This window comes from Parus major, chromosome 2, assembly GCF_001522545.3.
Source record: "Parus major isolate Abel chromosome 2, Parus_major1.1, whole genome shotgun sequence".
NCBI classification, from domain to species: domain Eukaryota; kingdom Metazoa; phylum Chordata; class Aves; order Passeriformes; family Paridae; genus Parus; species Parus major.
The window spans coordinates 8450486-8463299 of record NC_031769.1 but is presented as its reverse complement, the minus strand read 5'-3'; the positions used below and the strand labels follow the sequence as shown (position 1 = coordinate 8463299).

At 41.5% G+C, this 12814-nt stretch overlaps 1 protein-coding gene and 2 long non-coding RNA genes across 17 annotated transcripts in view; 1 reads left to right on the top strand and 2 right to left on the bottom strand.

Annotated features, from left to right (window-relative positions):
• The window catches only part of DNAJB6 (DnaJ heat shock protein family (Hsp40) member B6), an 89083-nt gene that overhangs the window by 45745 nt on the left and 30524 nt on the right, over positions 1-12814 (bottom strand). The window lies entirely within an intron of this gene.
• The window catches only part of LOC107199415, a 39212-nt gene that overhangs the window by 2252 nt on the left and 24146 nt on the right, over positions 1-12814 (top strand). For 4 of the 6 annotated variants that reach the window (XR_004500409.1, XR_004500411.1, XR_004500408.1 and 1 more), the window contains exons 2-4: positions 776-1325; positions 4933-4997; positions 10181-10317. This is a non-coding gene — a long non-coding RNA (uncharacterized LOC107199415). Of the gene's footprint in view, positions 1-775; positions 1326-4932; positions 4998-10180; positions 10318-11906; positions 12461-12814 lie in introns of those variants that run through there. The other 2 variants (XR_001519214.2, XR_004500419.1) reach the window with 2 other exon arrangements.
• Positions 8278-10187, bottom strand: LOC117245593. The gene is made up of 2 exons (XR_004500421.1): positions 9358-10187; positions 8278-8633 (listed from the first exon to the last, which is right to left on the bottom strand). It is a non-coding gene; the product is annotated as an uncharacterized LOC117245593 (long non-coding RNA).

Sequence of the window (12814 nt, the reverse complement as noted above, 5' to 3'; positions counted from 1 at the left end):
GGGTGTTTGTCTGAGACTCTTGTCCTGCAAAATTCAAGGAAATATTTATCCAAAGTGGTCCCTAGAGTGCTCAGCTGGGTAGAAAATGAAGGTGCCAGCAGCTCCCAATCCATGCCCTGCTCTGCTCCCAGTGTCCCACCCCCTACTCTCCCTATCTCACACCCTGCACTGGCTCTAACAGCTCAGCTCTCAGCACCGATGGCACTGAACTTGAATAATGGGTAATGTCTCCCTGCTTCAACCCAAAAACACATAATAAGTTTATAATTAGGGGATTTGGGCTGGCCTTTCCCAGGCCAGGACCAGCTATCTCGCCTGCCATGAAAGCCAGGCATTTCCTGCAAGGGGGGAAGAAAAATCCAGAAGTGGCAGAAGACGGCAGGGGAGGTGGCAAAGTCCTGGGAAGTGATGGAAAAAACAAGGGTGTGGGATCTGGGAAAAGGGGCAGACTGATGGAGTGCTATTTCTGTCACAGGAGAGGCCTGGCTGCAGCAGTCCAGTGTCCAGGAAAGGGCAGGGCTCAATGCTTTCTGCTCAGTGCACAGAGCAACCCTCTGCCCTTCTGGCTTTAAAAGTTGGCAATGGACTTGTTCCTTTTATTTTTGCCTTCGTTTTCATCTGCTCCAGTGCCAGCTCACACTGTTCCTGCCCAGCTGTACCCCTGCGGCACAGACCAGAGCAGGGAAGGCCCCACGCTGGGTTTGCTCACCCTCCCTGCCCTCCAGTAGCTCCCTTAGAAAGTTCAAACTTCTGATTTTCCTTTTTTTCTTTTTAGGTGGATTTTACCTTCCACCCCCATCCACACCCAAGAACCCCATTATATCCTGCATTCAGCTCAGCGTGTACCAACAAGAATCCTGCATTCCCAGCACATCACAAGCTACTCAAGGCAACATTTTACCACAAAGATTCCCCAATCTGCAACAAACTGGTAAAATAAAGTGATTTTCCAGCACACATGAACCACAACATGGCTGTTTTGAAAGGAAATGTGATCACACTGTTCCCCATGGTGGCTATCAGGGATCAATGGCTACAGCCACTCCTGTTGGACCAGATCGAGCTCTGGAGCCTGACTTAAAGAGAAGGAGCTGCTGGGAGAGCCTGGAGTTACCTCATCCCTGCAAAAACTTCATCAGAACCTTTTAAAGCCCAATGAATCGGTCCTACATTGTTTCTGAAGCAAGACAGAAGGCACAGGCTCAGCACATCCAGGTTTCTGCAGCTATTTTCCTTCTGTTAAAGCACACCAGGGCATCCATTTGGATAAAGCCAGTTGCTCTCATCTTAAAGATCTGGGATGTTGGAAATACAAATGGCAGGAGGTAACCTGAATCCTCATGTTTCAAGCAAGCAGAGAGATGACCCAATTTGCATGCTGCAGCTCAAAGGGAATTTTATTAATTTTAAAAGACTTTATCAAGCAGGGGCTTTTTATTCATTTCTGCATGAATTTTGAAAGGAAGCAAAGAATGAGGGATGAGCTTCACAGCTTGATGTATATAAATACAAATTAGCAAGATTTCAAGCTTGGAGCTTGACCTAATGGACCTGATTTTTAAAAAGAAATCAAGATTACTTAAAAGATAGTATTTTCTACACTTTATAGGGTCATGTCAGAGGTCTACCCCAGTTTCCTGCAAGTCTCATTGAACAGCACTGCAATGAAGTGACCAGACCCCTTTCACAACCTGTACCAGGGGCTCCTACTCCTGGGGCTTCTCTCTCCAACACACCTCACACAAGTAGCTGAGATGGAGCTCAGAACACTGCACTGTCCCTGCTTCTTACATGGCTCCTCTTCCTCCAGGAATTGTATCACTGACATCAAATTATTTGATTTGGTTTGATGCTTACAAGAGCAGATAGTGACAGGACCAATGGGTATGGCTTTAAACCATTGAAAGGGAGCAGTTTTAGATTAGATATTTAGAAATCTTTACTGTGGGGGTGGTGAGGCCCTAGCACTGTCTGCCCAGAGAAGCTGTGGCTGTCCTGTCCCTGAAGTGTTCAAGGTTGGACAGGGCTCTGAGCAACCTGAGATAGTGGAAGATGTTCCTGCCCATGGTAGGGGGTCAGAACTGGCTGATCTTTAGGGTCCCTTCCAACTCAAATTGTCCTGAAACAAAGAGGGGTTTTCCATCTTAGCTATATTTCAACCTCAGACAGAAATCCCTGTGGGTTTCATCTCTACCACAAGGAAGCCTCACAGCCCAAGTTTCACTTTGAAATTGTATTTGAAGGGCAAACCAAAATCCTACTGAGAAATAAAAAAAAAAAAAATTTAAAAAAAGGAACCAGTCCTTATAACAAAACTTAATACTCACTACTAGAGGAAAACAAAGAAAAAAAATTCCACAGTGCAACTACTTGCAGCCCTGCCAGGTCCTCCACAGTGTACCCAGACACAAGGTGCCTCCCCAAGCCCAAGCAGAGCCCCATGGACCTTAACACCTCCCACATTTGTTCTCCAGAACCTCTCAGTTCTGGATGAAACAGCTCCTTCACTGCCTCCAAAGACAAAACTTTGCTTCTTGTCTTCAGCCCTTCTAGGAGTTACCACCACCAGGTCAAGGAAAATTGGTTTCTAATTAAAAAGCTCTTCGAACAGCACAAGCAGAGGGAAAGTGCTCTTATACTTTTGCAACAGATCGTTATAACTCTGAAATGAGTCAAAGTATCAAGATGTCATCTTCTGTTCCCATTAGTAGCCCCCACTAAAGGATCATCTCCAGAACAGTTCTGAGTAAACCCTAATTTGCAAATTGTACAGCTGTGTGACATATTTTTCCATTGATTATCAGCTTTAAACCAGTCTTCAAAGCCTTAATGCACAGCAAACCCAGATTACCCTAAAAGAAAAGAAGATACATCAAGAAAAAGTCATGCAGTTAAATTTAAAAAGAAAAGAATCTCATGTGTGACTTCAGAAAAATGTGATGAATGACTTCCCCAGCTGTTTTGTCAACACTTCCATAGTAATTTGGCAAAAGCACAAAATCACAGAGTTTATACTTTCATCAAATGGCTATTAGTGCTCTTGAAATATCACAGACATGGGACAGTAAGTGCAAGCTCCACATTTCATATTGTACTGTCCACGCTCAGTTTGCAAGGTCTCATCTTTTCAGGTTAATCATTTGAAAAATATTCTCCTCTCTACCCTGAGGCTTAAATATGCCACTATGGCTCTGACACTAAGGGTTCCATGTATTAATTACAAAAAAAAAGAAGAAATACCTGCCGTCTCCAATTATTCCCCCGCAACATGCAATTTATTCTTCATCCATCTATTCCTGTAATACTAGGACTACAGCAAGCAAATCCCATCTTCCAGTGTGAGCACACATCCCTGATTTACAGAGCTCCAGAGACCATAATCTTTTAAATGACCCTGAAAACATCACATGCTCACAGTAACAGGACATCCCTTCTGACAGCTCAGTAGGTTTCAAAGTGTTTCATGAACCTTCACTACAAAACGCAGTCCCATTTCTGACATCTTCCCAACAACAGCAACACTAAGTTGTTAGCTGCTGTTCAATTTCTGACCCAAAAATGACAAGTCTGAATTTAAAAACACAGTGTTTCAAGTTGACATTTCATGGTAATTTTGACTAAATACTATATTTAATTATGAAACCTGTAAATTTGCCTTAGAGGAGACATGACTCCCAAGCTGCACCACCTTTTGGTGTTTGGCGTCTCCAATCCATCACAAAACTCTCTAAGTTTTCAAACATTCTTCCTTTCCCACCCACAGTCAAGATCTATGCCTTAAAACCCACCACAGTTTAGAAATACAACTAACTTTTCAAATCCTATCAATAACAATGCTTATAAATGCAAGTGTATACACACATGTACATGCATGTACTTAAACAGACAAAAATTAATTGTTCCACGTATGCTTCTCAAACTGAACTTCTGACCCGAACAGCCAATAGAGAGCACAGAAACAAAGATTTTCTCAATTGAAAAAACCCCAAACACCAAATCAGGAGCATGACTACCACCCAACACTAACAATACTTACAATTCTCTTTTGTGCCTGGAAGCAGTATCGTCAGTTTATACGCTCCTTCTGCAGAGATCCACTGGGAGCAGGCAAGATTTTACCAAGAGAGCTTTGTGAGTTTTGGAAAGAGGAGTTTGAAGGGAGACATTAGTAACTTCTGGGGCACTCAGGAAGGCAGTGTATCTCTCAGAAAGGCCACCCCAGGGTTGTCCATGCCTGGAGCGAGGGCTGCTCCCATCCTGTGTTGCTGCAGTGGCACCATCCCACCTTTTCCTCCTCTCACACACCTTTGAGATCCACGGGATGAAGCACCAAGGACAGTAACAACCATTTCCAACCACAATAAGCAAAAAAGGGGGTACTTAAGGACTACCATAAAGGCAGTGAAGCTGGAGCACTCCACATTCCAGAAGGGCAGAACACACACTGGAGTTCCCACTGGCTCTTGTTGGAGAGGTGGATGTGACCTGGGGAGAGCTGCACCCACCAAAACTGGACAGCTGAACAACAACTTGACACCTGAAGTTGCCATAACCAGCTTCTGCTCAAAATCACCCAGGATAAAGATGTACCCTCATCTCCTGTAATTCCTTAATGGCAGTGAAAGCTTTATGATAGAATGTTTAAGTGACTATTTGTCCATGGGCTCACTATATCATGGTAGAAATATTTGAAAAACTATAAAAACAAGTATCAAAACTGCTGTGGTTTGAGCTGTGTAAGTACAATTTTGTATTGGAAGCCCAAAGTGCAGCATCCGGCAGAGCTACTCCACCTCCTCCTTGAAAACCAGCAAACTCAGAATCTTCTCAAAAACATTTGGCAGGAGTTTTACAAAGTATGAAGGTGTCAAACTTCATTTACATGAAAGAATTTCTCTTCAGCCTTGTGAACCAGTGTGGCTCCTTTTGCAGGGTTGGAAATGTCCTGAGGTCAGCACTGTGACAGAGAAAGGAAACTTGGAACAGATGCACAACAGGTAAGGCTGATGTTCACCTAACACTTGTTTATCATGCAAGTCAATGACTGACAGAAATAGTCCCAGACTTTGCACGTTAGAAAACATTTCATCATTTTCCAATTAAAATTCTGACCTTGTTTAAACTGCTGGTATTGGAAACAACCTCGTATCTCTACAGAAACAATCTCCTTTTACAGTAATATTTAAAAATATAAAATAAAAGAATCATGAACTGTTTTTCTAAGGAGAAACTTGCTTAGTCAAGACTGAATAGTGGACTGGAAACAGAATTGGAGCCAAAAGGGCAGCAATATTCCCTTCCAGGAGATGGAATCTGCTTGCAAAAGCCCTCAAAGCACTGAATTCAATAGGGAAGATAAATTGATAAATAAAACCACGCTGTTTTAACAGCAATAAATAGTTCAGCTAGGACCTGAGTGTCCACTTCTACCCCAGTTTCAACTGAAAATCTGGAGGACCTGTATTTTAAGGAAAGGTTAGCCAAAATTGTCACGAAAATAGAAAACCCAAGAGGCTTTGACCTCTGTTAACAATCTATCATCTAACCTACATGAAAGCTGCACTGCAAGTTGCCAGCTTGGCTCTGTGCCACTTACAGGCTCGAACTCAACACCAGAGACACTGACAATTTGGGTAATTTTACCACCACACCCAGAAAACAACACTGAGCTCAGTCTAGAGGCCAGTGTGAACTAAGGGCGAGCTTTTGGTTTCAGAGGGAGCTGGGAGGCACAAAGCAAAATTCCCCCCCACAAACAGCTCTCATAAAAGAACTTTCCACTACTGGAAACTATTCTGTGCAGGGCAACAAGCACCTCCCCTGCAACAGAGCAGCATGAGCATGCACTTGGCTTTGTGATTTATTCCACAAAAAGGGTTACCAGGGATGTAGTCACCATCTTCTATAAACACTTTGAGGGCGAAAGCACATGTGATCTCAGAGCAAGTGCTAGAGGAGAGGGAAGAGTGGAAACCACGTAAGAGTAATCAATTAATCTTATGTTCTCAATTTGGTTCATCAAGAAGAGCAGGGAAGTTTAAACACCTGTGTCTTCTCAGAAAAATGTTTTATTTCCCTAAGCTGAGCTTCTTGTTTTTAGCAGTGATTACAAGAAGCATCTTCTCAATTAGTCACTGCATTAGAAGCCACTTAAAAGTCACTTTCTGTTCTATGACATTTTCAAGATAGTTATAGCTATTAATAAATAAATTATTAACGGCTACAAAACTGCTATGAGAAAGCTTCAGGACAAATTATTCTACTTTCTTTTAACCTTTAACCAGTATGACTTTCTTCCAATTCTTTCAGGCTAATCCTTTCAATATAGATCAAAAGTAGGGTAACAGCCATGTTTTGATAGTATTTTCGAAATTATTTATACAGCCCCCCCCCCCCCCCGCAATAGATCCTGCAATTTAGATACTATATAGTAGTAGCTGACATTGATATGTAACATCTCTAAAATATGAAAATACATAGTAAAGCACACACCATTTTCTTTTTACTTAACAGTGGTAAAACCAATCATCTAGTTGTCATTTTTTAGTTGCTTCTCAAAAGAAAACGGCATTTATGAATGTCTATGAACACCTGGCAGTGACTCTGTCAGTGATGTAACAGAGGACTTGAATTGTACAGCAATCAGAACTACATTTTCCACCTCTGAAATAGGTTACACACACAATGCAACTCAAATCTTTGAAGGTCCTTGGAAAATATGGATAAAATTGATAGAATTGTTTTGCTTTGACAACTTCCAGTTCTGGTACATTTAAAAACAATTAGTTTTGAAGATGTTTACTGCTAATGAACATTCAAGGTGCACACTGGCTACACACTTTGCAAACTACAGAAATATTTCTGTCCGAGCCTCCTTTTAGGCCAGGGAAGGGCAGAGCAGTACAGCACGTACACTTGTTTGCTTTTCCATTAACAAGATTCCTTGTGTCACTATAGCTGGTTCTGTCCTTGCTGGTGACTGGAAAAAGCTTTAGTTTTTATTCCTTGCTCAGAAAGGAGATTGCACAAAGGCTATTTTCAGGGCTGAATACTCAGATCTCAAAATATGGTTCATTTGACCATTGAAAACTAATCCGGAGTTCAGCACTCTTCAACCAGGATACCTGTCCCAGAAAACCTGGAAGAACCTTAAGAGATACCAGGATTTTACCACACAATAGCTCACATTTTAGTTTTGTTAGAAAATATATTTGTTGCTTATATGATCTAAATGCTGCCAAGTTATAATTCTAGTAAGTTGCCTTTCCTTGAGTTTCTCTTAACAAACACAGCTCTGGGTATATACAAAACCCAAAAAGCATCCACAGAGAGGTTTTTCACATATATAAGCCCTGCAGGATACTTCCCTGGCTATTCTGTAGAACTATTTATCTGACATAAAGCAGTCTTAGGCATTTAGCACACTACCAAAGGTGACTCCATTAACAAAAAGCCAGCTCTTTTCATCCTAGTCACTTAAAATTCAAAACACACATACTGCTAGCCATGAGATTTAATGCACACTAAAAATAAAAAACTTCAGATCATCAAAACATTGCCAACATTCAAGTAAAAGAAAAGGTTACTCTGAAATGTGGATCTTTGCTGTATCATTACACTGATTAACAAGAGACCTCCTAATCTTCAGATCAGGAGTTGGAATTAGGCTGCCTCAAGGTGTGCAGTCAGCAGTTGGTGAGAAGACAGGACATACACAGGGGCTCACTGTATTGCAAATTCCCTGACACAGTCATCATGGACCTTGCCCTGGATCATCCTCCTCCTCCTCCTCACTTGGCATCCAATTAATTCATTACAATAAAGCAACTTACCTGAACAGATCCAGAATGTCTTCTCCCACGTGAAGTCCATTCTTGGCACCTACACATCCCAGATGGGATGCTTTAGGGCAATAGTCATCAGGCTGCCCCAGATGCAGGTGGTGTTGACTCCTCTCTTCCCAGCTCCCCTGCTTCCTCAGCACCTCCCGAGAGGCAAAGTGGCCCCCACATCACAAAAGCATCCCCCAGTCTCAAAACCACAGTAAGGGAACATGACCTGTGCATTAATGTCAACACATCAGGAGGGAAGAAGCCAAGATACAGATCATGGAAGAGGGCTGGGAGGAACACTGTGCTCTATGGTACATCTCGCCCTGCACCCCAGGCTCCCAGAGCTCCCACTACTTCTCTGTAAAGCCCAAGCACTCCCTTCTCACTAGGAGATATTTTTCAGAAAGCTGGTCTTTAAGACACTGAAAGCCAGAGAAACTACTGCTCTTGGCAACTTCTTCCAACGTTTAATCATCCATGTGTTAAAAATGTATGTTTATCTTCTCATTTGAATTTGTCTAGCCTGATACAAATATTTATACTCTTCTTCCAAACAAGGCAACCTTTGATATGCACAGTTTTTTCTAACTGGTGTACACATTTTTTTAGAATCAAAGTGGAATTTGGCACAACATCCTCAGGCTGCAGAAGCACCTCCCTTGCTTGTGCTGGCAGGGGAACAGCCTCCAGAGCAGCCCTGAGCCTGGGCAGCAGAGAACAGGCAGGGTTCACTGGAGGAGGAGACACAGACCAACACCCACCACTTCTGCATTCACTGTGGTAACTCGTGATCGTGTTTTCCTGATGAGAAAGGCAAAAGCCAAATGAGGAGAAAAGTCCTTGAAATTTATGTCAACAGCACAAAACAAGCTGCATTGTTTTCCTGCTTCTCCCTTACTGGTTTCAGGGACCTTAAGAATTGCTGTTCTACTCAGGGATAAACCATCCAATTCCAGAAAAGACAAAAGTAGCACTAGAGGTGTTTAATAAAAGAAACATTTTGATGGTTGTCCTAACTCTCAAGGTGAATGTCCCCAAGAGAAAAATCTACTTCTTTGCAATTACTCAGGAGCTCAGTCAAAAACCGAGGGCAGGAGGTTTGTGAACACTACTCCTGCTTGCACACAGTACCTGATACACCCAAAATAGCTCTAAGTGCATTTCTAGCTCCCTACTGCTCTCCTGGACACCCAGCTCCCACTTTGTGTAGAACAGATGAATAATGCCCTTTCATTATCAAAGTACAGTACATTTGGTGATAAGGACCTGACCGTATTTCCATAGGCACCCAGCAATAAGAAAGGAGATTAGCAAAGTAATTCTCAGGGGTGTCCGAGAGACTACTTAACAGGAGATGTCCAAACAACTCAAAGCACCAAAGTGCCTTCTGATGAGAGGCAGTGTTATTACAGAAAGCCTGGCCAAGTTCTCTGGAGACAGAAGGCCTAATCCTCTGGCTAAGAAACTCTGCAGGAAAGGCCGAGCCTTGGCCATGTGAGTTTTCTCCATCTTCCTCCAAAAATACCTTCACAGAGAAGTTCAAAACAATTTTAGAACATCCACAGTCTAGCTCCCCCTGGAAGGAGAATGACAGAGACTGATACTGCAGAATGCTCTTCCACAAAAGCGAAGCACAATATTTCTGTTGCTCAGCATGACGAGTATCACAACAGGATGAAAAATATTCCTGTAAAGAGTAAAAGGCAGCCTCCAACTACATGTCTAGGAGAAAACTTTGCCAGAGGTGGCTATGGTGACAGTTATGCAAATGTGTGATAAATAAGCAAGTTAATCTTACTCTATTTATCAGTTACAAATATTAACACAGACTTGGCACACATTTCTGAAGGGAAACCCAAAGATGGATGAGGCTGCCCAGCTTCTCTATCAGATGTCTCTAAGCCTCTGAAGCCTGATGACTTTTTTATTATTGGGAGGTAAACTCCCCTCCTGCACCACAATTCAATTGAGCTTGTGACTGGAACCAAGACAGAAGATTCCAGAGCTATTTGTTTGCATTTTCAGCTGGTTTAGTAACATCTTCAAGCAACTGTTACAGACACAGCTGAGTAATTCTCCTTTCTGGCCATCAAGAATGTGTGTTCCACAATATGAATCCTATGACCAGTCACCCAGGCTGTATTCCTCTCTCATTCTAGTAACTCAAATAAATTTACAAGTAAGAAACAACACAGGAAATTTCAAATTTGACTTTTAACAGTCAAAAAAGGAGGAACTGAAGGGTTCTCAGTGTACCATGTTATCTGTTTTATCATGTAACAGACCAGCAACCTCACATGAGCTTTTACAAACTAGGTGTTACAATTCAATCTCTCCCTAACATTCAGGTGAATGAACGGATTCAGCTTTACTTTCACTTCTGGTAAACTAGCAGCTACAGCCTTTTGCTTTGCCAATTTTTATGAAATTCACTTGAAGTTGGTTGCATTGAAGAGAGAGAAGAGTCCTCATCTGGGATTCAGAGGTAAGGATAAGCTATAGGCCAAAGCTAAATTTTAAGAGTAATTACCAGAAGCCTCTAGAAATACATTTTCTTGACTGTCAGTTTTAAGTCAGGTTCAAAAACTACCTAGCTGCAGTTAACTTTATTGTAAAAGCCAGAGAAATGAAAGAGAATTCAATTTAACAGTGTCCTTCTGGTAAAATGTTTTACTAATCTTCTCAATTAAACATACTTTAACTCCCACCACAACGTTTTGAAGCTGACAACATCTGAAAGTCCTCCACGTCCCTTATTTAAAAGGTGTCAGGCCATCAGTGCAACCACCTCACACCAGGAGAGCCCAGCTTTCAGGCCTGGGCACTATCACCTCCAAACTCCTGCATATCTTTTGGCCACAGCAGCATGACAGAGCGTAGAGTACTCATGTGGGGTTTTGATTAACTTTATACCAGCTGTTGTAAGTGAGATAACACCTAATGCAGCACTGAGTCTGCCAAAACAGAGTTTGCAGACAAGTTTCCATGAGTTTAAATCAGCACAGTTTGCAGAGGTTCAGGGTTATGGCTCTGATCATCACAGAATTTTAATTCTTTTGGGTTTTTTTAATCTGACAGCAGCATCTCAAACATGAAGTTTATTATTTTGTGAATGTATGACCTATACAGCAGAGCTCAGCTCTAACCTTTCAGCAGTCCACTTTCACTCAACAACCAACTATAGCCAAGGTATTTTTTTCAAAACCAAGTAGGAAACCCATTAGCATTATAAATTCAAAGGTACAGCTGGTAACACTTACAAATCAACATTCTTCATTCCATCCCTAGTGCAATGTAGGACCATTTCAGCATTCAGGTGGGAGATAAGAGGTTCTGTACCAACAGCCACTTGACAAATAGTAACAAGAAAACCCAAACTGTCTACATTGAGTACTAGGCAAAACAAGTCTGTGATCACAATTCAATCCTAAAGTAAACAAGTCCAGAGGGAGCAGATAGTGCAAACAAGCTTTCTTATGTTGAAAAAGGAAAGTTTCAACTCTTGGTTACTGCTGACTGGCAGATTACTGATGTCCATGTTGCCACTAGCCCATGAGAATACCAAGACTTAAAAATAAGCCTAAATACCAGAACATCCAAAAATCATAACCAAAGAGACAGATTTTCCAAAAATACTAAGAAACACTTCCACAAAAAGGTTAACAAGTATTTTAAGTACTGTACCCTTTTCAAAGGTTCTCTGACCACAAGCATCAAACAGCTGTAGCATTCATTCTGCAACACAACCATCTTCAGAAGCACTATCCTGTTACAATCACAGATTAAACTCAGGCAAAGGAGGTATTAAGGTCACTTCTCAGAACAGAAGTATATTCAGGAACTCACATTTCCAAAAATAAAAAAAATAATCTAACTTTATCACTGGACTATCCCACAGATGGTCTGAAACACAGCACAGCTAAATACAAAAGACACACCTCCAGTAACACCTAATGCCAAAACACTGAAGGAGTCAAGGAAACAGGATAACCAAACACAAACACTGAGAAGAGATACAAACACTCTGGGCTTAGAGATGATGGGTTTTTAAATCTTTTACAATCTTGTTTTCAGCATTCTAACTCAGCTCATCAATTAATCACAAGTTGATACAGGATCCACCTTACAAATGCTACGTACACATTCTCTGCAGAGCAGCTTTGCCACCTACACCACAAATCAACCCCTCTGATTCTCACCAGAGAAGGTATTGTGACAGCTGAGCACTGCAGGAGTGCAGCCCTTTTACAATGTGAAGCATTCTAACACAAAATTCCGAACTCCTTCAGTAAAGCCAAGTGGAAGGGGTAGGTGCCATGCAATCTACAGAGAAACTGGGGTTAGTGTGCTGTACTGGAATTACTGCCATGCACAAGGGACCCGAAAGAGGCTGCACCAGGAGAAAGCATTCCAAAGTTCTTGTATCCACCAATGAACTTTGAAGCAGAGCATGAAAGAGTAAATGACTTAGCAGCTTCAAAAACTCCATCTTGGTTTTTCCAAACTGCTGTTTTTCCAGGAAGCTTAATTTAAATGGGATGGTGTCCCTAAACATACAAAATTAATCCCTCCTGTATGAAAAGATGGCACTTTTAATCTAATAGAACCTGGTTTTGAAAGCTGCCTCATCCCACTGTATATTTGTACCTAGCATGTGCTATCAAGAATGTTTTCTGTTATTATTTTGGACTATTTTGGCCAAAACTGAAGTTTAAGGAAATGTGCTGCCCTTGATGACCTATCACTTCCAACAAACAGGTCTTGTACATCCATGCAAATTATGTATTAGAAAGGAACAACATGAAATTTTTTTAAAAGCAACCTACCAAGTAGGTTTTAAGAGAAAATAACTGAATTAATCAGAAAAAATTCTGAATATAACATGGAGTGTGGATTTATTTTGTGTTTTAAGGAGCTGGATGAAAGAAGTTGCATCAAAAAAAAAATGTTGACTGTGATGTTATTTCAAAATCCACACTGAA